Source organism: Falco rusticolus, chromosome 2, assembly GCF_015220075.1.
Source record: "Falco rusticolus isolate bFalRus1 chromosome 2, bFalRus1.pri, whole genome shotgun sequence".
Lineage (NCBI taxonomy): Eukaryota > Metazoa > Chordata > Aves > Falconiformes > Falconidae > Falco > Falco rusticolus.
In genome coordinates this window covers 11,605,598-11,631,767 of record NC_051188.1, presented here as the reverse complement: position 1 = coordinate 11,631,767, position 26,170 = coordinate 11,605,598, and the positions used below count along the sequence as shown (strand labels likewise).

General features: G+C 41.6%; 1 long non-coding RNA gene across 1 annotated transcript; it reads right to left on the bottom strand.

Annotated features, from left to right (window-relative positions):
- Nucleotides 1-1,050: 1,050 nt before the first annotated feature.
- LOC119143838 lies at nucleotides 1,051-26,170 on the bottom strand. Its single transcript, XR_005102844.1, has 5 exons — nucleotides 26,135-26,170; nucleotides 24,570-24,634; nucleotides 23,724-23,952; nucleotides 6,271-6,409; nucleotides 1,051-3,824 (listed from the first exon to the last, which is right to left on the bottom strand). It is a non-coding gene; the product is annotated as an uncharacterized LOC119143838 (long non-coding RNA).

Sequence of the window (26,170 nt, the reverse complement as noted above, 5' to 3'; positions counted from 1 at the left end):
AATCACAGCTGGCACGTTCAGTCTGATGCTTGGAAATCAGGGCAGAAAAATTGTGATGGAGAAAATCAGAAGCTCCTAGAAAGCCCGTCTACCACTTCCTCTGACAAGTCAATTTTTGAAAATGTTTGCTCTTTGTGAAGCTAGATACAATATGCCACTTCTCCATCTTGTGTCCCGCCAAAAGCACATAAACCCTAGAAAAAGAAAGCCATAATAAAAAGGACTTTCTTACAAAAATTCAAGAGGTAAACAGATGGGCATATAATCCCTTGTCCAGTTTTACCTCTATTTGTTACAGGTCTTTGGACTGGAAATCTGGTGTTTCATGGACTGTAGGGGCCACAGAGTTAGCAGGAATAGCAGTGATATTCAAGACTGTGAGTTACTTACTTTCAGGTGCTTCATCTGTTTCTCATGAGAAAGTCTCAGGGAAATGAAGTAAGACCCTGTAGAGTGTACATCTCACTCCAGCTTCTCCTTTTGTTTGGGTTTCTTCCTGCATCAAGTTCTCCACAGGACTAACTTCACGGAGACTTCAAGAGCTTATGGGATGTAGGGTGGGATAATGGTAAAGGGAGCTGCCAGAGGCACTGGACTGAGGCACAGAGAACGATGCTCACTTTCTTTCTCAAAAAAAAAAAATTTTTTTTTTAAATTACTACTTCCAAAGGTATTTCCCTACTTTTATTTTTTTCTAAAATTTACTGGCTGAAGCATATATTTGTGGTTTAGTAACTTCTGTGCTCTACAGCTATCTGTTGCACTAGTCAGTGTTAACTCTGAATGGGTTATTCATTGCTTTGAGACAGGGTTATAAATAGTGATGTCTGTGTGAAAAAAATCTATCATCTACACTGATGCACATTGTTTTTTGGCCTAAAATTATTCTATGATTACAGTGCATGGCACATTTTTAAAATCCCATGAATTGTGATTTATCTTCCTCTTTGGGGAATGTGGGAAATACATTACAAGCCTCTGACACAACTCACAGCCAGGAATGTCAAAGTTTTAAACTCGCCTAGGCCTTTAGATTCTGTTCATGGAGGCTTTATTAAAGGGTTAATACATTATTAATCATTACAAATATATTACAGTTGTAAATCAAGCACAGGCTCATCAAAAGTGTTTATAACCTGTGGTCACAAGACAAGCTGTTCACCTACTGGAGTCACAACAAAAAAAATCCATATTGGCTGAAATAACCATTTATTAGGACATATATTACACACTAGGACATCTATTACACATTTACAGCCCTCCTTTGCAGGCAGCTTTGACTGAGATTTAGTTTTTGAAGTCTGAACTTTCTTGGAAACAATTTCTGTGAAACTTTTTGTAAGGCAATACTCAGTGTCAGTACTAGATCCCAGAACGTGGTGGTCATCAAGCAGTTGCGTTGGTTGTACAGCAACTGAGTTTTCTAGCAAACACACAGTAATATTGCCAGTGAGACAAGATCAAATCTAAAGGAAAGTTGGTGGCATGTTCCAAAGTGTAACAACTGGAAAAGGACTTTTTTTCTCCTTTGCTCTCCTATTACCAGATTGGTTTGTTATGTATAAATTATTATCTAATGCTGCTGAATATACAAAAGTCTTGCGCTCACCTGGATATTTATTGCTTCTTGGTGAATATCAATCTACTGTTGTATGTTTAATTATGCATTAAGACATTAGTGTTTTCATTGATTGTTATTCAAATCAAAAGAATGTTACACTAAAATTTTCCTTTTTAGTATAGTCTGCTTTAAGCATAATTATTACTCCTTAAGTTACATTGTAATCTTTAATATAATTAGACCCTTCCATATCTTCATTTAAGCATCTATTTGATCTTTGATATTATTTATAGGGTAACAGCCACTAGCAGGGACAGATTTCAATTATTCTTTACTCAAAAAGGTTTGAAATTGTGTGAATTGGGAAGTGATCTGCAAAGGTATTTAGGTTAGATGCTACTTTTCTAATAGGTAAAGAAATTCAATATTGAAAACCAACCAAACAGCTTTTTTCCACATTACATGCTCAGGTCTTTTGAACCCCATATGGTTCTGTACGTTCTTGATATTTGTGAAAATATATCAAGAAGTTTGGAGAGGTTTTTTTTTAAATACAGCAGAGAAACAAAGAAGTTCAGGAACTGGGCAAGGCTTTTCTGGATCAGTCGCTCCAGGTTCTCATGGTACAGGAAGCGATCATACATCACCCTTTTTATTACCAGCAGTAATGGTTTTCCTTCCCTTCCCTTATTAGTCCTCTGAAGCTTCTTCCAACCTCAGTCAGAGTTCAAAAACATTCTTCCAATCTGAAGACTAAAACTTATTCATAACCAGTTATAGCTACATGTTGTTTCTTTACCTGAAGTATTTCTTCTGCTCGCTGTTGATCTTCTAAGCCAGCTGTGTCTCAAGTCTTGTTTTATGAAGCTAAGCATTCCCAGCTCTGAGCTTTCCTCCCAAAACAGGTTTTCTCTTCCTCTGACTGAAATAATCACCCTTCAAAGCACCTGTTTCAGCTGAATTTATCCTCCTTGGCCTGGGGCGGGGGAAGCTGCACACAGGGTTTTAGATCAGAGCTCACTGTGATTTCTGCAGTGTCATTAACACCCTTCTTTCCTCGCTGCCCACTTCACCAATGCTAAAGCTGAACAACACTGGGAGAGCAAAACCTGACAAGCTGAGTTTGCCTGTGACAAGGCAAAGGCAAGGACTCTTGACAGGAGCTTTTTCATCAATCCACATTACATGGACGTGGGTTCCTCCGCTGCAGACAGGACTAATTCTGCTCACAGAGACCCCTTCCTAATGATAAGTCATCTTTTGGAGATAGATTTTTCCACCTTGTTTTCTGAAGCAAATAATGCCAGGCACCACAGTGTGGACACTCAGGTACTAAGAGGCAGTTTGTTTTGAGACCCGCGATGGGGACTGGTCCATCTGCATTTTGCTTTCTCTCTGACTCTGGTTTGGCAGGTGTCCCAGTAATTCTCCAGGGAATCACACAGCCTTATCCATGGAGAAGCATAAAGCTGAATGGGAGTGGGGAATGATAGCACTTCAGCACAACTTCCCAGCTTTTTCTCATCTCCCTGTGCCACATGCAGAAATAAAGACCCTCAAGTTACTTGTTGGTGAGTAAGCAGAGCTGCTCTTACAACACATTGCAAACATCCTCACAAACCATGATAAATCCTGATGCTTACTGCTCCACACACTACATAACATCTGTACAAAATAGAATAAAGATTCTTAATCTACCTCTGGTGTTTTGTGCAGTTTAGTCACTTAATTAGGGTTTGAAAGAACTTCTCTTGGGGAGTTAGAAGTACTGAATAGTGTACGGAAAGGTGCAATCCTAAACTATCAGTCAGATGCAGGCTCTGAGCTTGGCTGCTAGAACAGCTCTAGAATAAAATGCCAATAGACTTTCTACCTCCCCGGTTTCTCTGTGTGACCTGTAAATGGGTGGTAAAGACAGCAATAGAGACACCACTGCCTAATGCACAGCAAAATCCAGACTCTACCCCTGCTATCTCAGGGAGCGACCACTACAACAGAGCATGGCAAACTGAGGGTTATTCTGAATAATGGCAAGTGCTAGTTCTTATCCGAGGGCTTTGCTAGGTTGTTTTCTCAGAGACAGGCAGGATCTAGGGCCCACTGTCTTACAAAATTACATCTTTCAGACCTTTCAAAACATTACACATGGCAGTCAGGCCCTATATTTTTAAGTCTTTCTTTGCCAAGTATGTAATTTTCTTGTCAGATCAGAGTCTTCTTCATATACATACACAGAGAGAGAGAAATCTGCTGTAGATTCTTTCTGGGAAAAAAAAAAGCAGCTTTTATTTTCTTTTTGGGAATAGCCTAAATAGCCTAAACACTTTGATTTATCACTCACTTATTGCTGCGTGGGAGGTATTAATTATCTACCAATTCCAGCTTATAGGGGTGAAAAGTTTTTGAAGTTGCTTTATAGTGACAGAGACATGAGAAACACCTAAGTTACAGCTAGGAAGTTTTGGAGACTACATATCTTTTATTCAGCTATTACAGGGCTTTTATGTCTAACACTTTGAATCATTTCTGGGTAGATTAAATAGCAAAGCTCCGATTAAACAAAATAGAGACAATCCTCTGCTCATGCAAAGTCCTGTACAGAGTAACAGGAGCAAGAGAAATTACAGGAATTATTCTGGTTGGAGAAAAATACTGCAAAGAATGTCTATCAGCCTAATTTCTTATGGAAATGAATTTCTCAGCTGGATTCCTCCAGTTGAGGATTGTTTATCTTTCCTCATTCACACTTCTATTGATCTTTAAAATGAAACAAACTCTTTTTCTTTCAACTTTCAGAAACAAAATATGTTAGAAGTTTTTGCAGTTCGGATACTATTTTCTCTCTCCTCTTCTCCACTTCTGGTATTAGATGTAATAGAAAGAAAAATCTTAACAGTTTTCAGTTTTATTTTTTGCACTTTTTAAATTGAAAAAGAATAAAGCAGCTTGGCAAGAGGGAACTGAAACTCAGAAAGTACAGAGAAGATAAAGTTACAGAAAGGAAAAAGATAAAAAGCAGAAAAAAATATGAAAAAATCCTGGTCAGCTTTATTCCACTGAATCTTTTGACCAACAAAACAAACCAAAAATATTCTCTTTCCCCACCTTTCCATGAGCTAAAAAGTTGGAGAAGAGAGGGCGGGGGGAGGAAATAAAAATGCCGATCAATTCAACAAATATATGTTTGGAAACCAAACATCAAATAAAAATAATGTATTTCCAAGAATATCTAGGTCTCACTTATGTCATTGTAAGTCAGAAGTTGTTTAACTGAGATAATTTACACTGGCATAAAGTTTTTGTAGCACAGTTAAATTTGGCTTCCTTCATAGGTATTTGTCCTATCCTCATTGCCTGGATTTTCAGCTAGGAATTAAATTTTAGTAGTCTGCTCAGTGTAAAAATTGAAAGTCTCAGTGTGCATCTATCAGTCTCCTTTCCACCCGCTCCAGGTTCTAGAATTTTTTTCTTGCAGGAGTGACATAAGGTGTCTCCAATCAATGTGCAACAAACACAGCTGAGAAGGAATCTTTGTCCTAGCTTTAGTTAGAGAGCAAGAATCCCTCTGCTGGTGTCTGCCACTTTCAAAGCTGGAATATCCTCTGGACCTCCAGCTGCAATGGTGGAGAGCAAGACAGCCATAGAATAAGATCGTTTACTGCTAGAATAAAAGACCTACATATGTCTAAAGATGCTCTGATAAAATTGTTCTCAGGTAATTCCAATCACCTATATTTTTAGACCATTATTAGCTTTTAAGTCTTAATTGGTGCTGGATGTGTCCATCACGTTACCTGTTATATCATCTAGCTGACGATTTAAAAGCAATATAATGGGGCACAAAAGCCTAAAATTAAAGACTACTTAATGGTACTTAATGTATTGATCTAAAAATAAGAAACCACAAGGAAGAAATAATACTAGCTGGGCTAGCTCATAAAGGAGCCGTACCATTGACCAAAGATGTGTCTAAAAAATTGCTGTACTTTTACAAATGGACCAAAGCAGCAGCTGGTGTAAATTAGTACAGGTCCAGTTACCTCAGTAGAATGAATGTAGCATTGGCACAGAATCTGACACTCTAAATTTCACTGAAAGCAAGATGAGAGGTGATTGCTACCTAGCTTTCTGCTGAAACTTATTCATAAATGACAGATTAAATCAGTAAAAATAAAGGATGCTAATTATAAAAATGTGCTATTTATATTACGTAGCTCTACTTCTGGGCTTACAGCTGGGTAAGGCTGTTGCTCTCCAAACATAACTAAAAAAATTCTCATTGCTCTAGAGAGCTTCACCACCTAAACAAGGACTAAGTTTGAAAATAAAAGTAGTTAAACTGTACAAAACTCCAAAACTGAAGATGCAACCTTAACTTAGCAGTTTTATCGTGCTTTATGATTCAATTATACATCTTCCTCCTGCAGGTTTTTGTCAAATTTTGGTACTAACTAGAGTACACTTCAAATGTGTCCCCAGGCTGTGAAGAGGGCTGCAGACCTGAGGCCCCTGTCTCACTGCCATCCAGACTGCACGGTGAGGTCACGTTTACACAATTAAATGAGTGTGATCCTTGGCCCCTGGGCCAATCCATATAGCTGAAGGCAAGATGCCAATCTGCATCCACACTGCCTTGCCCTTGGGTCTCCCCTGGATGCCGTTTGGTGCCCCTGCAGCCCCGCAATAAGGTTACTCTTCCACATATTCACATTTTGGGGTGTCTGTAATATGAGCCGATTCTGAGCCTGCTGGTGTGTTGTCTTCATAGCGTGAAACTGCAGGTACATGTTGCCAGGCCTAACACGGCATGAGGGCACTTGGGAGGTGTTTGGTCTTTCTGCAACAGCCCTGGAGGAACAAGGCAAAAAATGGTGTAGTCTCTCACCCATACTGTATTTTGGGAGCCATCCTGGGAGTGAGCTTTTCCCCAGGTCATACTTGGGTATTGCCTTGTAAAGAGCTAGCTGAGATTTTTCCAAATGTTTTTGGCAGACCAGAATTAGCTTCATAATCAGAACCACATCATGGAAAGCTGCAAGCTCCAGGAAAGTAATGAAAATCAGGTTTCAAAAAAATCTCGGCACTTGAAATGCACCCAAAAATATCTGACCATGTACTTGGGGCCTCAATGGAAGCTAAGGTATTTTGAAAGTCTGGTCTTGTGTAAGATGACATACAAGTACAAAGTGTTGAAAACACTAGTTGGGGGTGTGTACCCAGTGTGGCCACTCTGACACCCAAATACATGTTTCATGGGAATTCCAAAGCTCCGTTCCTCAAATCACATCAGTATCTATCTGCTTCCTCTACCTTTTGTTATTCCAGACACTGGTTACTGAAACCCAGGAAATGGTTATTGATCCTGTGAGATTCAGGTCCCACTATAGTCTAACGAAAACTGATTTTAAAATTGCCATTAAGATTGAAATTGGTATTTTGAACTGTGATGGTTCCAGCCTTAAAATGAAGTTTCTTCAACAGTTTTGTTAGGACAATAAATGAGGGAGAGACAACTGTTATAATTAAAAAGACACAGTCACTGTATGTCAGATGAGTCTCATTATTATCAATCTTAGTTCTAACTTCACATTTTCATCTGGAAATATTGCAGCTTTTTTTGTTGTATTTGTCTTCTACTGATTACCTAGTCCAGTAATTTTGTCTGGTCCAGGCAAATTCACACAGAAAAATATTACTTCATCTACTTCCTTTCCTAATGCCAATTCCACAGTTAATCAGATGGGCAATTCCTTTCCCCACAAATGTGCAAGATAACCCTGATTCAGAACTAGTATCAGGAGATTTTTAACAGAAAAGGAAACATAAAACCCGGACTGTTTGCCAGGGTAATTAGGAAAATTTGAAGGCTAACAATTTTAAAGAAAAAAGATTTAAAGAATAAAACCTTGCCACTGTACTGAAATACTTCAGTTCTTAAAATTCCGATGGATAGTGTCAACTTAGCTTAGGAATGCTCTTTGTTGTTTGCCTGGCCCCAGTACCGCAAGGCTTCAAATAACCTGCCAAAATCCAGTCTCTGAGTGAGAAATGTCCCCTCGTTGGGCACTGCCAAAGTACTGGTATCTGCTTGTGGCTGTCCACTCCCGGCTGACGTGCTGCTGAAGCAGCAGCAGTAGGCTCAGCTAGCCTAGCCCAAGTGAAAAAGTGCAACTGCAGCAAAATTTCCTTCACTTTTTGCGCTATGCAGAGTTTCACTGCTGCATAACCTACAACTATTCCAGGTTCAAACAGACTTAACTTGTTCAGAAGCGTAATTCTAAAAATCTCTTTTAAAGGATCGTTACATGCCTGAAAACACAAACAGCTATTTGGATTTTCAGCTGCTCTTAGATGCCTCATACCTGTTTAACTCCATGACAGTTGCAAATAGCAAGATAATATAGGTATAGATACAAAGCAGATAGCATATGTTATGCCTTATACAGTATATATTATATGTAATATAGAATATAGCCCATATATAGTATATATAGCATATAGTATATAGCCCATGTATACTACATATATGTACTATAGTATCCATTATGTACTATATAGTATATATATAATACAGCATAGAGTATATAGCACATACATAGTATACATTATATGGAATATGGAATATAGCACATATATAGTATATATATAGAATATAGTATATAGCCCATGTATACTACATATACGTACTATAGTATCCATTATGTACTATATAGTATATATATAAAATACAGCATATAGTATATAGCACATACATAGTATGTACTTTACACCTATAAATACATGCTATATGTGTACTTGTATTAAAAATAAGGGAATGGCTGCTATGAAAAGAAGTAATAAAATTGCATTTGAGCATTGCAGATTCAGACTGAAGGTAAGGAACATTCTAGTGCTCAGGATGGTAAAGCACTGGAATATACCGGGCTGGCAAACTTCCTTCCCTCAAAGTCTGTAAGAACAAGTTAGGAGAACCCCAGGACCATCTTCCAACTGGATGATCCTGTGTTACTATAAATAGATGCTTTTGCTTTTATGATGCCAAATTACATACAAATATTTGTCAATTTACTGGAAAATGTACTTCTAAATGACAAGTGTATTGAAACAGAAAATGTGCCAAAAATATTCAGATAAGCAAAAATGTTGTCTGAAATAACCCAGCAGTCTCTGATTCAAACTTAAATTTACATTGTTTTGAGAATTTTTGAATACCTAATAAGAATAATCTATTAGTGTTTATTACTGAAGGAATATGTTATTTATGCTTGTCATTGTTATAGATGGATTTTCAACATAAGACAGTGAATAATTACACAAATGCTAACTATTTTAGGAATATTAGGTATTTTGGGGGGGGGTTTGCATGTGTGAATGATTAACCTTATGTAAGGCTACTCTTAGATTTGTTCTCTTGGGCTGGCGATCAAGCCATTGGCTTGACTGGCTTACTTGGACTATAGTCAGGGATAACAAAGCAGTAGGAAGGATGAGGGTGGACGATTCTTGTGTGCATGTCCATGTACGATGTACAATCTGTCAGGCTGAGGCCCTTCCCTTGTCCTCTGTAGAAGACAAAAGACCAATTCACAAATACTCCCTGCCTGGTTATTTTCACTTTGATCCTAACATGATGCTTTACTCCACAAAGCTGTGGGGCCATGTGATATATTCTGGCAAGGAGCATGTGCTAACCCTACAGATTAACTCCAGGAGGTCTCCAGCAGCCCTTCTCCGATATATGCAGAATTCATCATCATCATTTGGGCTGTCCTCTTGGCTTCTACCAGCTTATGCCACACGAAAGGAGCTATGCCTTCTGGGCATCAGACTTCTCAGCTGTGTTAATTAAACGCTACAGGCTAACCTATGTCAATATAATTTTTTCATATCCCATTCTAAATACGGTCATTAAATAGAAGGCAAAAAAAGATTATTTTTTTTTTCTGAAGGGGGTCAATTATTGAAATAATTTGAGCATGGTCCCCAAGAATAGCTGGGAAGAAAACGATATTGACATTATTGGCAGATTTCCATCATTCGTCTGTATTAGCCACTTGTCAGCTTTTGTCAGCATGATTTTATTTTTGTCCGTTTTTTCCTTATAGATATCGGAATTTCTTACAGCCTGTTAGGCTACTATGAGATATATTTAGAAACACAGTTAGTGATTCTAAACTATTCCTCTGTCCTCAGGTAAACTCCATTGAAATTGTTTCAGATTTAGGTCTGTGCAGCAAAATAATGAGGCTTATCACATGAGGGAAAACATTTTGTGCAAATAAACAGAAATTAAAATATAGTCAGTGAAGACTGCATTCTTCCTGGGCACAGAGAGACAAAGGATTGCGTGGCCAGTGTGGTAATAAATGCATTGCTTTGCAGAAAGGAGGCAAGAACCAAACGGAACTAAACTGCAAAACCTACATGAGAACTTGCTTACCATTCCATGTGAGTCTGGATGATTGCATTTTAAAAATAATTTTTGTCTAAATAGCTTCTCACCTGACTTTTGAGCAGTATTTGGACTATTTCTAACTTAGAAGGAGTTTTCAAATGTAATACTGAGGACTGAATAGTGCAGCAGCCACTGCCTGACTCCTCTGTTGTCACTACTCTCTGACTTGTTCCCTGTGCCCCCTTCAACTCCAGGCTAAGTCACAGTACGGCGACAAGAGCCCAGGTTATCATGACCTATCTACTGCAGACCTTCTGTTGGTGGAAGACCAGTTCACTGAGCATTAAATAACATAATCTGTCATAAACACAGGATATATTTGACCCATTTAATTCAGAATGATGGTTCCCACTGTTGAGAGTAGAACTGGATGGTTTATCTTCCATCTCTAGGAAGTGTGTGATAGACCCACCAGGGAAATATTTCTCCAGATTTACCATGCTTACAGTTCCTGAAGATGTTCTTTTCTTCATACCAGGTTGGAAAGGCAGAAGAGGCTCCCTTCTGGGACAAGTGGGGAGACATTTGTAAGAAAGACAGCATGGGAGCTACTTCTTCCATCACAGTGGAGAGACACATGAAACACTTGTGATGGCCTTAGATTGGAGAGATCAAAGTGGAACCAGGTACACACACATTTGCAAACACACATATACATACATCTTGCGTACCGTACAAAATCTCTCACAGGACATACTGTCTGCAAACTCAAATTTTAAAGATAACTGAAGGAAAATATTGTTTTGAAATAGAAGGTATAACATGACTTAAATCATAGGATCATAGAATGGTTTGGGTTGGAAGGGACCTTTAAAGATCATGTAGTTCCACCTCCCCTGCCATGAGCAGGGACACCTTTCACTAGATCAGATTGCTCAAAGCTCCATCCCTCAGTTGCTTTTCCCAGTCAATTGAGGACAACTATTTTTAGTGAAGCTGACTTTGGATTTGAGGATGTGAAAACTGTAAATTAACTGAAATCACAGAACTACTGACCCTAGCAATTACATGACTGAACACCTTCTCCCAGTGGAAGGGTGTGCACACTGGGAAAGCACCCAGTGGAAAGAAGTCTTTGCCACTGGGAGTGCTATGCTTCCTGCAGCAAGCCCCATTCATCCTCACGGCATTCCTGGCGTCCCTGTCCCTCGGCTCCCTGTGCTGTAGCGTGGGGGTCAGCCAGCACTCCCCTCGGGGCTAGGCTGGCCAGAGCACTGCCTGGGAAATGAAGGTGACCGTAAGGAGTTAACGTGACTCCAGAAGAGCTGAGCAGACTGACGAGGGAGTGTAAATGTTTAGAGGTATATTTGAGGAGCCGATACTTTCTATTGAAAACTACTCTTTAACCATTTTTTTAAATTTAAAAATTAATATTTTTTTATTTGTTTAAAAGACGATCTGTTCCAGTGACAATGCAAAAGGAACAAAGTTAGGATAAACTAAACCTCTGTTTAAAGATCAGATGGGTGACAGGTACTACATGAATGTGCAGTGATGAGATGAATTTGCACTTCTTGCTAGCCATAAATACTAGATTGATAGTTTTAGTATTCCAAATATAAGCCACTCAGAAGCACTTTGCAGGCAGAATTTGAAGACAGGGAATAGTCTGCATAAATTCTTGCCCAGCGCACCTATGCATGTGAAAGGCATGCATAGGCATCCAAACATTACTGTATCTGAGAAAAAAATGTGCAGTAACACAGAATAAAACATCTCTGGAAATCAGAGTCAGGAAAAATTCTTGCCACGCTGCATGCTAAATGCACAATCTTCATGTTTGTGGAGGATATATTTTGAATTAAAGGTCGATTCTGTAATCTTTTGCTGTTGTTTAAAAAACCAGGTTTTCTTCATGAAAAAGCAGGCTTTTTTTTTTTTCAGCACACTTGAGCGTGAAATTGAAGGGGTGTTGTTATATTTCTGTGGATAATGTTGCTTTATCTATTTCTGTTGATTTCATTGATTTAAGTGGTCAATTCCTTTCATTGATTTATTTGATTTTAGGGATCAGATCCTCAGAAAAGCTGAGGATCCTTTTAGATTCCTTTAGCTGAAGATCCTTAAATTGTTGTGCAATGCTTCCAAGCCATCTCACATGGAATAAGATTTTCTTGGTAGCTGGTTTTATAAAGCATTTTTTTTAATAAGAAGAGAATACATTACCCTAAAAAGTGTTGTCCAACCCACCAGAACTCAATTTTTTTCCCTCTCCTTTCCCAACAGTTTAACGAAACACTACTGTAGGAGCTGGAGCAAGCCACACGACCTGCCAAGGTCTGACATTCTTTATCTGTAAAAAAACCACTATCAAAATATCTCAAGAGTGTTGCAGGACTCAGCCTTCCAAGCGCCTGTGAATTGCTGGGAGGCTGTTGCTGAGTGTTACCCACTGGCCTGCTGTTCCTTGAGTTTTGTGTTTCAGGGGTGACAACGCTGATTTACCTCCTGTACTCTGCATTCAGTAAAACGCTAATCAAAGAAATACAGTCTCAGATGGAGATTTTCAATTTCTTTGACTCTTCCCACTTAGCAAAGCAGGACGACACCCCAGGAGGAGTTGGCAGGGGAAGAAATCTCACTAGTTTACAACCAAGCTCAATGAGTTTGCAAATGACATTAAATGGTTAAGTCCGTGCCATGACTGCAGGTAGCCCAGATGTCATGCTGAGTCCCCTCTCCTCTAGTCTGTAAAAACAAAAAAAGAATCAGGGAAAAAAAAGAAACATCTTTTATTGACTCAGGAACAGTTTTGCTAGGGTTCACCACCTGCATTACATTAGTGCTTTGGGATCAACTTCCCTTGATGCTCCTGATACCCCTGCAATCGCACTGGCCAGCTGATAGCAGAACAGGGCCCTTAGCAATCCCGCTACCGCTGTCACCCAATGGTACCACAGAGCAATACTGTTAGCAGCTGTTTTCCTCCACAGGACATTTGCCATTTTGCTCTAATTTGTACAGTTTAACTCCTATAATGGGAGCCATTACAGCATTTCATTAGCACTGTTCCTTAGCCATGAACTCCTCAAGGAGCAGAACATTACCAAGCAGCCGTAGCAGCTAAGACCAAACAGTCCTCTTTTCTTGTTTGGTTATGGCTTCATCCTGTAGGGATTTCACCCATTAGGATATCAGTGAAGAAACTGGACTAGCCATGATTGAGCATTAGTACAAGCAATTAGTAACCACAAAAGAAATCTCTGTCTTTAAATAAATGCAAACACGTCTATTTAACCAAACGTCACTCACGCAAATGCCATCGGAACCTCCAAGTAATGTTCTTCCAGAACGGTACCCAAACATGTGCTTTGGAAGCACTATTGGCTTCTATTAAAACATGTCCTGTTACTATCCTGTCCTGCTGTATCTAAACAATATTTAGGCATGCGCTCTCTGTCTAGGAATATTTAGGCTTTTGTTTTCCTGCTAAGAAGCGCCCCCAGATTTTGTGGCCAGCAATGCACTGGAATAGATAAAGACACTTTTATTGATTATTAAATGGTAAACCAACCAAGTCTGACAAGCCCAACACTGGCTATAAATACTGGTGTATTTATATCTATTCCTGACAACTCACTGCTGAATGGAAACTAATTCCAAGATAAGGCAAGGCCTGAAAGTTTTGGGTTTTTTCAGGAATGCTTAAAATGACCTGGATGGATATGCATGGATGTTGCAAAGGGATCTTTCTGTATGATGGGAGAGAATATTTAGAAGGGATACATCTAATTAGTGCTGTTACTTGCCTACCCATACGTGCTGGTCTGACTGTCCTAAGTTTGAGATGGAGCAGCTCGAGACATAGAGCTGTACAGTTCCTATACGTAGATGTTCTTTGCAGAACGTGTACATCTGAAGTAGGCTTTTTTAAGCATAAGAGAGGCACCAGAAGGGCATGTACATAATTCTTCACACACTGATTACCAGCCCTGTGTTTGCCACAACAGCATTGCAAGCAGCGCAGATGAGAGCTATTTTGCGACAAAGTCCTGTCTTTCATGGATAAATTCTGAACACGAAAGGCACCTGGTTCAGCTCTACAGAGGATTCAGTATTCTGCAGCAGACATCAGACATCAGAATGGTGTTTTATGGCTTTTCTTTCTCAAGGGCTTGCTTACACAGGCTCGTGCTTATAACACACTTGGTGTCTATGTAGAAATCTTGAGCTCACTTAAACTTGATTTCCAGAGTTTAACCTCAGGCTGTGAAGATGTCGGGCCAGCGCTCAGGAACAGAGTTCTGGTTTCATGTATATGAAAATATGAATATAAAAAATAGCTGATGCTCAGGTTCTGAGCAGAAACAGCAGTTAATGATGCTGAGTTTACATAAAAATCAGTTCTGAAAACCATGCTTCCATAAGGAATGTATTTCACTATATTACCCAAACTCCGGATTACTTGAAATGCCACCAAGTCTCAGCTTTTAGATGTTTCCACATTTCTGCTTTCTTCTCAGTCTGCTAATCTGTAGCTTTAACATCTAACGGTGTGGGGTTTTTTCTTTTTTCTTCTTACTTATGCAAAGTGGAACCTAAAAACATGAAAATGTATCTACTTCCCCAAATCCCCTCAATGGGCCTATGAGCATCTCACTATTAATGCCAAAATATGGTCTCCTGTGTCCACTTACCACTGCTTCCCAAGAGTGTAATGTGAATTGAGCAAATATGCAACCAAGACAAAGACAAAGGAATACCTTTACAGAGATAAAAGGAGTTTAAAAGTATTTGGAGCTAATTGCTTAGAGGCAGTTAGAAAGGTTAATAAAGTATAAGATAGCGATATATTTCCTCCTTCTCAGGGGAAACAGTGCTGCTTATCTGTATTTACACTACAGTACACATTAACACAAAACCATTATCATCACTTGAAAATCACGTACCATTTAGACGGGCTTCAACACATAACAAGTTGTATCGTTTGGATATAAACTCAATGGGCTTGACATATGGAAATGAACTTGATAGGTCTACGCTGTCTTTGTGTAGACATCACACTAAAGGCCATCATTGCTGAAATCTGCAAGGATCTTTTTTGTTTTCCAATCAATCTCAACACAAAACTACTAGCAGAGATAAAGAGACAGCTGGCGCTTTGCTGCCAGTAATGCTTCAATCTCTTCTCTTAGTCACAGCACCAGTTACATACACCATGGCCACCGCTGCCGCACGGTGTCTCAAGGAGCTCAGTTTCTAGAAGAACTGCTGATTTCAGTGGAAAACAGAAAGCAACCCATGGTGATTCTTAACATGCTTTAAAATGTTTTCCTAAACAACATCTCCTGAGACCTAGCTCTGGCCTTCTGCTACTACAGGGGTTAGAGATTTGCACATACATTGTTCATTAGTGCAATTGAATTCAACGATTTTGGGGCTTTAAGGATGTTTTGTCTGGGGACTCTGCCTGGAGTGTCATTTATTAAACAAATCTGGTTGGCATTTATGACGATAGTATGTTATTTTCCCAAACTTGCTTGATTACACTTCTGCCTTGGATCGGCTATGATAATATTTATTCCAATGGGATCTTATTAGTTGCAATGCAAGAAAATTATTGCTAAATTAACTGGCTCAAAATATTAGTTCTGCATATATTTACTTATAAAGCTATTTGTAAAAATTGTTGGGCTCAAGTAAGTATAACATACTTCAATAATGAAGTGATATGTTCATATTAGTACATCAGTCTTTTGGATCTGTCACTATTTAAGGCCTGAAACTAAACTTGATGAAGCTGTACAAAAGTTTCCATTAATTTTGGCAGACTTTGGATTGGACTGCTTATGGTGAAGCTCCTTTAGATTGTTAGATGTGAAAGAGAATAGGGTTGTAAAAGAAACTAAGAGTCAGTTTTGTCCATTTGCAAAGCTGCCATTTAACTTTCAAAACAGAAATAGATCAAGTAAGATTTGCAAAATGAAAAAAAAAAAGGCTGGTTTTGAAATTAAATTTAACAAGGTAACTTAGGAAGTTTTAGAAATTTTAGCATATAATTTCCAGTACTTTCTTTCCAGGCTGATTGTACTTCAGATAGTACCTTTTAAATCAAGATACTTGGTGCACTAAAGGGCAAGTAGTTAGAGGACTCTACATTTCCAACTTTTTGTGCATTCACTTATAATCATCCAATATTAATACTTTACACACATACGATACATTAGTCAGTCCTGTAATTCTCTAGGCAAAAAGCATGATTTTCTTTATGCATGATCTTTATTAGGTATGCAACCTAACCAGGACTGGTTAAAAATATTGGACACATTCATTACTTACATCTCTTTGGAACTAAATTAATTAAATTGAACTAAACTGTGGGTTTTATAAAAGCAATGATTCCCTATACTACTGCTCTATAAAGATCCAGAACACTATTCCTTACTGAAGAATACACAATGCCAGGGAATTCTTGTCCTTTATTTAAAGACTAGCAAGACAAATAAGAAATTAAATCTATATTTAATTTTTTTAATTTCCTTGCATTCTCAGGAGAGAGGAGGGTTTTTACACACAACTGCTCCAAACCTGGTAGCAGTTTTGGACTCTGCAAGCTGCTTGCCTCGTAAAAAAGAACCCGATTTCTGCAACTGATGATGAAAAGAAGCTGTTTACACAAGCTCACCAAACTCTAGAGCTTATGTATGTAGGGGGACATTATTGAAACTTCCAGTCTGCCTCTTTTATTTCCCAGCAGCATGGATGTAGCCAAAGGTAATGCCTGTAGTATCACGCTAAATGCCTTCCCTGGCACTGGGGCAAACTTTCAAACTCTTTCCCTCCAAAATAGAGCAACCGTTTAATTGAGAATAGTGCATGGCCTGTGCCAAGTTTTAAATTATACCCGGGAGTTGTTTAGGAAACTTTGAGCATTAAAATACCCTAGGTTATATCCTAACAATTAAACAGTATAAACAATCATTTGCTTGTGTCTAAGACTGTGGCCTGACATTGTTTCATTTACTGTTACTGCTCATAGGAGTACATGCTGGTAATACAAACTATCTCGGATTATATCAATTTTGAGCCACGCTTAAATGCTGAGTATAATTTAGAAATAGATAGGCCCTATATTGGAATAAACCCCAAAGGAGATATTTCCTATTTAATATCTAGAAATGCCTATTGATTAGCTATACATGTCAGCGTCAGCATATTCTCACATGGGATAACTCCCTGCTTTGTATTCTGCCTGCTCCACTCCTCATCAGGGTGAGTGATTAATATTTATAGATGTCCAATAAAACTTATGTTCGGTGGGTAGTTATCCCAAATGGATGAGAAACCAGCTGAACCAAGGCAGCCAGAACAACCCCCCTGGTACCCCAGGCACCTCCCCAGATCCCATTATCCCCTAGCAGCATCTCTGCTTTGCCCTCCCTTTCCCACATACAGCACTTTCTCCTAGATGCTGGCTGTCATTTCTAGCTGCAGCCTTCCCTGTGAACACACGGCTGCTTTTTGGGAGCAGCGAGGAGCTGGGCTGGGCCATTTGGCATCCTTCCCGCAGCTCTGGCAGTGTGATCCACACTCAAGTCTGACTTCAGCCAGTGCGGTTCTTTGGTCAGATGCTGTAGCTACAGACCCTGCCTCCTCCAGAGATGGCTTGTGCAAAACAGGGGAAGCTCAGCTGGTAGCTGGAGAGAAGGAATTGCTTGTTCACTGGAGGTTTTCAGGATGTGACCGGACAGGGTGCTAGCTAATCTCACCGGCTCCCCTTCCCATGAAAGATTGGACCAGATGATCTTTGGAAGTCCCTTCCAGCCTGGGCTGTTCTGTGGTTTTGCGGTTGTTGCAGGATGTAAAGTCAAGAGTCTGGGCTCACTTTTGGGATTTTACTGTTGTACTTTCAATCTCTTAGGTTTTGCAGTTTTCCACAGAAGATTTTAACCTTGCACTTTGTGATGAAAAGTAAACTATAAAGTTTTAACAGTGGCAGTGAAACATTTTTTAACACGGCTTCATTGCAGGGCTCAAAATCATGGAAGGAATAGAAGAACTCCACATTCAGATTTATTTTTTTAGTCTCCTAACTCTGAAGTTCCTGTGGAGACTTTTGAAGGAACCGACAGTATTTGAGCAACTGGGTTTACTGATACATGGCGAAGTAATTTAGAAATTCTGAGAATAAGGCTGTTGCCTTACATCATTCTACCGGAGACAGGGTACTTAACTTGTTCAGTACATTAATTTAAAAAGAATCAGAATAAAATATTTGGTGCATGGATGTAGCCACTAGATGGAAGGCAAGAGCTGGTTAGGAACTGGGGGCATCGGTTGGGGGGGTTCACTTAGGGAGTTCCCATCAGCTGCCACCACCAGCTGTGACACACCACGCTGAAGCTGCACACTGATACATCTGGGACCACTTCTGTAAGTGTACACAAGCAGGTTATTCACTGAACTGGAAAATTTTTTTATGAATTGGTAGTTGTGGTGATGAATTGTTGAGGGAGTGGGATATTTTAAAAATAACTGTTAATTCTCTGCCTCTAAATGGCTTTGCCGTAGGAAATTCTCCACTTTCATCTGCAGCGTTGATGGAAAGGAACATCTTTCACAATATCTCATCTACATGAGGTCTATTAAAAATACAGCTGCCAAAGGCTTTTGTAGGGCAGGAGTGGTATTAGCCTGTGTGTTAGGGGGGTGGAATTCAAGTCCTTACAATGTCACAGATTTTCTGCTTAGCTTTAGGCAAGATGCTTTCTTCCTCTGTATTTCAGTTCTTCAGCTTCTGTTCTTTTTTCCTATTTAAGCAGCATATAATGGAACTTCCTTTCTTCTCCAGTGAAGATTAATACTATGGACTGTGCTATCATAATACCATACAATATAGAAATGTCTTTGAGCATTCGATCCAGCCTGTTGCCTAAAACTATTTGTAAAAATTGTCCAAAGTAAAAAAATAAAGAAATTCAATAATTTTGAACAGGAAGACATAGTGGGTTGAGTAATGAGTGGACTAAGCTGGTGTCCTGGTTTCAGCTGGGATAGAGTTAATTCTCTTCTTAGTAGTTAGTGCAGTGCTGTGTTTTGGCTCTGATGTGAGAACAAGGTTGACAGGACACTGGTGGTTTTAGTTGTTGCTGGGTGATGTTTATACTAAATCAAGGACTTTTCAGTTCCTCGGGCCCTGCCAGCCAGAGGGCTGGGGGGGGGGGGGCACGGGAAACTGGGACGGGACACAGCCAGGTCAGCTGACCCAAACTAGCCAAAGGGATATTCCATACCATGTCACAGCACTCTCCAAACTAGCCGGCTGCAACAAGGTCTTTTACCATCACATACCAACATACTCTCCATGCCAGTCCCTCTGCTGCCTTCTTCTAGTCTCTCCTCACCCAGGGCGCGTGCATGCACACATGCTCTCTCTTCCCCGGCTGCTCTCTCTTCAGTGGCTGCCCAACCCCTTAACAGAACCAGCCACAGCTGCACCTTATCCACATCAGCCAACCCACCGCCCCTGAAGCCAGCCCACAGTTGTATATTATCAATGATAATTAACCCAGCTGCATTCCTCTATGATTCCCCCCCTTTTTTTTCTTTTCCTTTTTAACATTTCATACCTTAGGCATTTAACAATCATCATAACCTTTTTACAAATAAACTTTTCATACAGTCTAGACAATTCATCCCCGAACTCTTTTTTTCTTCTTAACATTTCATGCCTTATGTATTTAGCAGTCATCACAACTTTTTCACAAGTAAAGTTCTCATACAGTCCAGACAATTTGTCCCTGAACTCATACACATATCCCTTCCTCTATTTTATCTTTGGCTTTTCAGTTTCTGGGGGCTGATCACCTTTCTTCTCATCTGCTTTCTTGACATCTAGGATATTGTTTTCTTCAGAGTGGGGTTCTGATGAACTTATAGTACCTTGTCCTTTCACCTCTTGGGTCACACTGGACAGTAACCTGAATGAGCTTTCAACAGCAGCAGATCTAGAATACAGCACTAATACGTTAGTCCGTGTTCCAACAAGCTTCTCAACATCCTTGTGGTCACTCATTTCTTCCACGAGTGGAGACACCTTCAACGAGCACATAAACACTGGCAAGAATACCACCAGGCCAAGCAGCAGTAGCAACAGCAGGAGCTGCTCGTGGCACCGTGCTGCTCCTGTGCCTTCCCCTGGCACATCCATCACCGCTGTCTGACCGGACCCACTGCCGCTGCGGGCTGTTGCCACGTCTGGCCATGTACTCCACCACTGTCACCCGTTATCCTCAGTCCCTTAACTCCACGGTAGTCAGGCTTCCTTCTCTTTGATCCCAACGGCTCACCTTTACTGGTGTCTGATCCAGGTCCCGAGGCTCTTCCCACCTACCTCAACATGATCTGGATCGCAGGTTATCCCCGCTATGCTAGGCATCGCCATCACCGTTCAAAACTTTGAACATCCCCCAGCACAGCCATCACTGCTGTCACCGCTCATTACACTGTCTCATAATCTGAAGGGCCTCACATGGGGCACCAAGTGTCGCAGCACTCTCCAAACTATCAGGTTGCAACAAGGTCTTTTTATCACCACATACTAGCATACTCTCCACACCAGTCCCTCTGCTGCCTTCTCCTAGTCTCTTCTCAACTAGGGCACACACATGCTCTCTCTTCCTGGGCTGCTCTCCCTTCATTGGCTCTCAACCCCTTAACAGAACCAGCCACAGCTGCACCTTATCTACATCAGCCAGCCCACCGCCCCTGAAGCCAGCCCACAGCTGTATATTATCAATGTTAATTAACCCAGCTTCATTCCTCTACAATATGATGTCATGCTGAGTATATAAACTGGGGGAAGGAGAAGGAGGGTGGGGATGTTTGGTGGTCCTGAGTAATTGTTATAGGTGGTGGAGCCCTGCTGTCCTGGGGATGGCTGAACACGTGCCCATGGGAAGTGGTGAATGAATTCCTTGTTTTGCTTGTGTGTGTGGCTTTTGCTTTACTAATTAAATTGTTTTTTTATCTCAGCCCTGGAGTTTTATATTCCTTTCCAATCCTTCTCCCCATTCGTCTGGGTGGGGGGGAGTGAGCAAGCATCTGTGTAGTGCTTGGTTGCTGGTTGGTGTTAAACCATGACAGCTGGTTGTGTAAGAAACTAGGAGTAACAAGGTGAATAAAATAAGGAAAAGGTGGTTTAACTTGAAACCTTTTGCTCAGGTTTTTAATACAGCGACACAGATAGAAAGAAGTATAATTTGGCATCTCTCGTGAATGGCTTCTATAATACCCTGGTGGAACTTCAAAGTGCATTGCAATAAGAGTGTGCTTTCACATGTATGGTAATGTCACAGACAGACAGGGGGACCAGAAGGAGCCCTGATATCCCTACCTTTGCCAGCTTTAGTAATTCTGGGTATTTGACCTGGAGTTTCTTTTGCCTTTTGTTGTTCCCCCCCCGCTTCCCTTTTTTCTATCTTTTATATGTATCTTACCTTTTTCTATCTTTTTTTTTTTTTCCTCCCTTCAGCCAAGAAGCCGTATCCAGTAATTCTGGGCACAGTAACTCTAGGCACTAATGTGCCTGGGTGCAGAGCAGCTAATTGAATCATATTAACATATATATTATTCGATGAAAAAGGTACAAATAAGAATACCAAAACATCAAGGTTCTTGTTGGAGTCTGGCTGCCTGTGCTCAAGGACAGCTTTGATGTGGCCTCGTTGGGTCCCCCTTGCCCTTGGTTTTTGCCCATCCTGACCTGCTGACTTGCTTTGCTGACCTGCTGGCCCTGCTCTGCTCTTCTGGCCAGATGCTGTGGGATGGTGCTGTGTCGGGGCTGGGGGGGCACTGCCCTGTCCCTTGCTGTCACCCATGGCTTCTGCTTCACCTGCCTTCTCCCACCCTTGCCCCACAGCTGCTCCTGCTGCTCCCTCACACTGTATTTTCCATCCTTGCTGCTTCTTTCTCCCTTTGAAGATTTGTATTGCTTTGTCCTCAGGAAAAAAGGACAGCAACATTAACAACCTGAGACCATCTCTGTGAAACTGTCTTTTGTCTGCTCCGTACAAAGGAATATCTAAATGACAGTCAAATGTGGAAAGTTTCCATAAACCCCCTCTCTTTTACAAAAAAGAGAAAGTCATTAAATCATACTGTTAAAATTAAAACTTCATCAATATTTTCACTATTTTTCCTTTACGAAGTTTTAATAATGTTTACCATGAGATGAATCAAGCTCAGATCTCAAATCTTGACTCAGACCTTCATATCATTTAGCCTTGGACTAAGCCTTACCAAGGCCTTTAACTTCTGTACCCATTTGGTCTACCAAAACTACCATAAAACTGATTATTTATCAAAGAAACAGGCCTTTTTGAAGCACTTTTTCATGTCTAAGAAGGTACTTAATCTAGGCACACTGAAAAGATCGGTAATTAAAACATCTTGGATAACTTGCTGAAATTATGCTTTAAATATGACACATGGCAAAGGTGGACTGTACTTTGGAGAAGCAGGAGTACATTCTGGCAGACCAGATACAAACCTGGGCTTCCCAAGTTCAGTTCCCTGGTACAGTCTAGTGCCATCTCCGCTCCAGATATTTTAATGATTGCCCGGGTGCAGTCTTTCGTTACCAGTAAGGGTTAGCATCCCTGGGCTAACCACTGCAACCCCACTGTTCATTACCTGCTGCAGCCCAAATTCAGACGGGTGTGGCTGCAACCCCCAAAGCAGTAATTGCCTGGTCTGACCCTGGAGCTCCAACCTCTAATAATGCCGCAGGGGTTAGAGCTCGATTAATGTTATATGGAGATGTCCCAAAGGAGCTGCTGTCCTCTGCGTTACTTGTGATATCGAGGGAGGGTGAGGCAGCCACTTTTGTTACATGAGCTGTGTTGTCATACGCTGTGCTGCTAACACAGGAGCATTAACCCACCCTGAAAAGCCTTCTGTGTCCTCTGTACAGAGTTTTAAAATCTTAATGGAGGACTACATAGCATTTAAAGCCCGGGTACTCTGACTAAGCGTAGAGATAGCCTCTCCTCTTTCCCTCTAGATTCTTAAACTAGCTTTATTATACAGTGAAGGGAGGATTTGTCCAGGAAGGATTTGTACGGCATCATTTCTTAGCCCAGCAATGTTTAGTCTCCTCCTCTGCTTCTGCTTCTGCCTCTCCTCTCCTATATTAATTGCCTTTCACTAGTGAAATCTCACTTCTGGCTAAGGTGTGACAAACTGCTGCATACCTAGAACACGAATACATAAATGGACCTGGCTCCTTTGCTTTTCTCCACTCTGTTCCCCAAGAAGTTATAGCCTTTCTTCACACAGCCTTGGGATGCTTCCTTGGCCTGGATTATCCCTTAAGAGAAAAAGTGTTGGGCTGAACAGGGTAACATTTACACGAGACGCTATTTGTGAAATGCTATTGAACTGCTACTGATCATAGGGCTGTGGTGTACATAGGGGAAGTTGACCCAGCCTGGGTGAACTGAGCAGAAATCACATCCATGCTTCCCTTAAAGCCTCCCACTGCTGTGCTGCCAGAGCCAGCAACGGGTAACTGGCAGCAGCTAGTACTTTTATTTTCATACCATCTCATTTTGTCTGAACAGGCCAAGGTAAAAATAACTACATCCAGTTTTCACTAGTGGTTTTCACCGAGTCTGGTGCTATGGAGCAAGCTATGACTGAAAAAAAGACATTACGGACACTTTTACTGGGAGTGGCAGGGAGAACTGGGACTCGGGAGATTCTTACCTCTATTTCTGTGTTCATTGGCTACACCAGAGATGGTTAACCTGTAATTCCTGGTATGATCCACAACATTTTTTTTACATAGGAAAGAGGCATCCTGTACAGCAAGAATGTCCTTCCTCTCTCCACCTTGCCCATGCTCTGCTCTTCTTGCAGCTACAGACAAAGGAGATTCTGCAACTTCTTTGCTCCTTCAGGAACCACCCGCTTGCTGACCCGCTCTTCAATGTATCTATACCAGCAAACAAAATCCATACTAGTAACCAAAACAGGGCAGGGTCTTTTTTTTCTGAGCACCAGGTAAGAAAAACTACAGAACTAATAGAATACAGCCCTTATAGCTAAAGTCCATCGCCTTCCAAAATGAGACAGACATATCCAGTCTCCTCCTTGGCAATGGTCCACGATCAAACTGTGCTTAAGGAAGTGCAAGCTCAGCTCAGAACCATGTTTCTGTTAAAATTTAATAAAGATAATCACAGAACAGTGGTTGTACCCACCATCTAATAAGCTTACTGGTATAGATACAGTCCAAATGGCTACATAACGGGGCATGTAGCCCACCCACAAACCAGGACTGGAACACGTGCACCAGGCTATCACCCTTCAAATTTTAAAGTCATGATTGCCCCTTGCTAATCTATAGCATTCTCCACCAAAATTTTCCTTAATTAGCACATGAATTGGTGATGTAAATTTGTGGATTTCGAAATAGATATGTATTTTTTTTTTTATTTCCAGACTGTATGTAATCCTTTCATGCAAACTGATAGAGACCTTACTGGAAGCAGCAGTGGCTTCCACCAAGCTGCAGCTCTTTCTTGCCTCAGTCCCTCTTTCTAGTCTCACCTTTGCATAACTGTTAAATGTTTTGTTATTTCACTGCTGACAAGAAGTTTATTTCAGGCCTTAAGCTGAGACAAGAAGGGGAAGGAATAAAGAAAAGGGTTAGTAAAAAGAAAAAAGATCTGAAGATAATAGTGTCATTTCTTTTTATGCTGCATACAGGACTGTAACTGTAAATGGGTACCAGTAATGCATGAATCACTTTCTGTTCGATTCTCAGAAGTCCAGGGCTAAGTATAATATTCAGCATTAAATGAATATGAATTATTATTTACCTCATTCTAAATATCCAGCACTTGTAAAAGATGGATATGCTCATTATTCTGGAAACTTCTTTGTGAAATAAAGAACAGGATGAACTTCTGTGTAGAAGAGATGTCTTTATAAAGTATTTATAAAGTAAATGCCACTCAAGATAAGTACTCCAGAAAAAGACAACAGTTGTTAGTGCATCCTTTTGTTCTGCTGAATGCTTTATTTATGGGGTTTGGGATACAGAGTTTTATGCAACTGACAATTCAAAAGCAAACATTGCTGTCCACAAAGAATTAGATTAGGGAGAAAAATGTCAGGATGTAGTAAGTTTTATTTCTAATTACAGTGTAGCAATACTTCCCTGTGAATGGAAAACACCATTTCATTGTGTTTACACAAAAAGCTGAAATAATGGCTGCTCGTTTATGACACTGACATTTCACAAATCAAATGGCCTGTGTAGAAAATGAAAAGCTTGTGAATTTCTACAGTTCTCCCTACCCCTCGCCCCTCCTCCACTGTGGTGTGTTAAACTTGGGTGTTCACCGTACGCCCACCAAGACCCTCTACCACCACCCCTGTGTCAGGCACGGGCCGCTGCAACCGGGGCTGCCCGTGGGGCTACTGACCCTGCCCGCAGCCCGGCCCCCCGCGGGGCGCAGCCCCTCAGGCCCAGCCGGCTCCAGCCCCCCCGGGGGCACCGGCCCTGCCCGCAGCCCGGCCCCGGCCCGGGCTCCTCCCCGCGGGGCCACGGGCCCTGCCCGGAGCCGGCTCCAGCGCGGCCCCCGCGGGTCACAGCCCCCCGCGGGCACCCCCTGCCCGGGCTGCGGGGGGGAGCTGCTCCCCCGCGGGCTCCGTGGGCTGAGGGGCACAGCCTGCCCCGCCGGGGGCTGCCCTGCCCTGCCCGGCCCGGCCCTTCCCCGCGGGCTGCCGGGGAGCCTCTGCTGCGGCGCCCGGAGCCCCCCCGGCCTCCTCCGGCCCGGCCCGGCCCGGCCCTGCCCCGGGGGGCTGCGGGGCTGCTGCTCGCCCCTCCCGGCCCCCCTCGCTGCCGCCGCTGTTCCCCCCCGCGGGGGTTTTTCCCCTTCTCAGCCCCTTCTCCCCGCGGCGCTGCCCCCGCGGCTGCGGGGCTCGGCCTCGGCCAGCGGCGGGCCCGGCCTGGAGCCGGGGGGCAGCGGCTCTGCCGGCCGGGGGGAGCTTCTGGCATCTCCTCATACAAACCATCCCTGCAGCCCCCCACCCCCGCTTCCACGGCCTCGCCACGCAAACCCAGTACATCCACTTTCATTCATCACACTCTGGACACCATTTCTTACATAGCTGGCATGCCGTGCTGGTTTTGCCTGGGATAG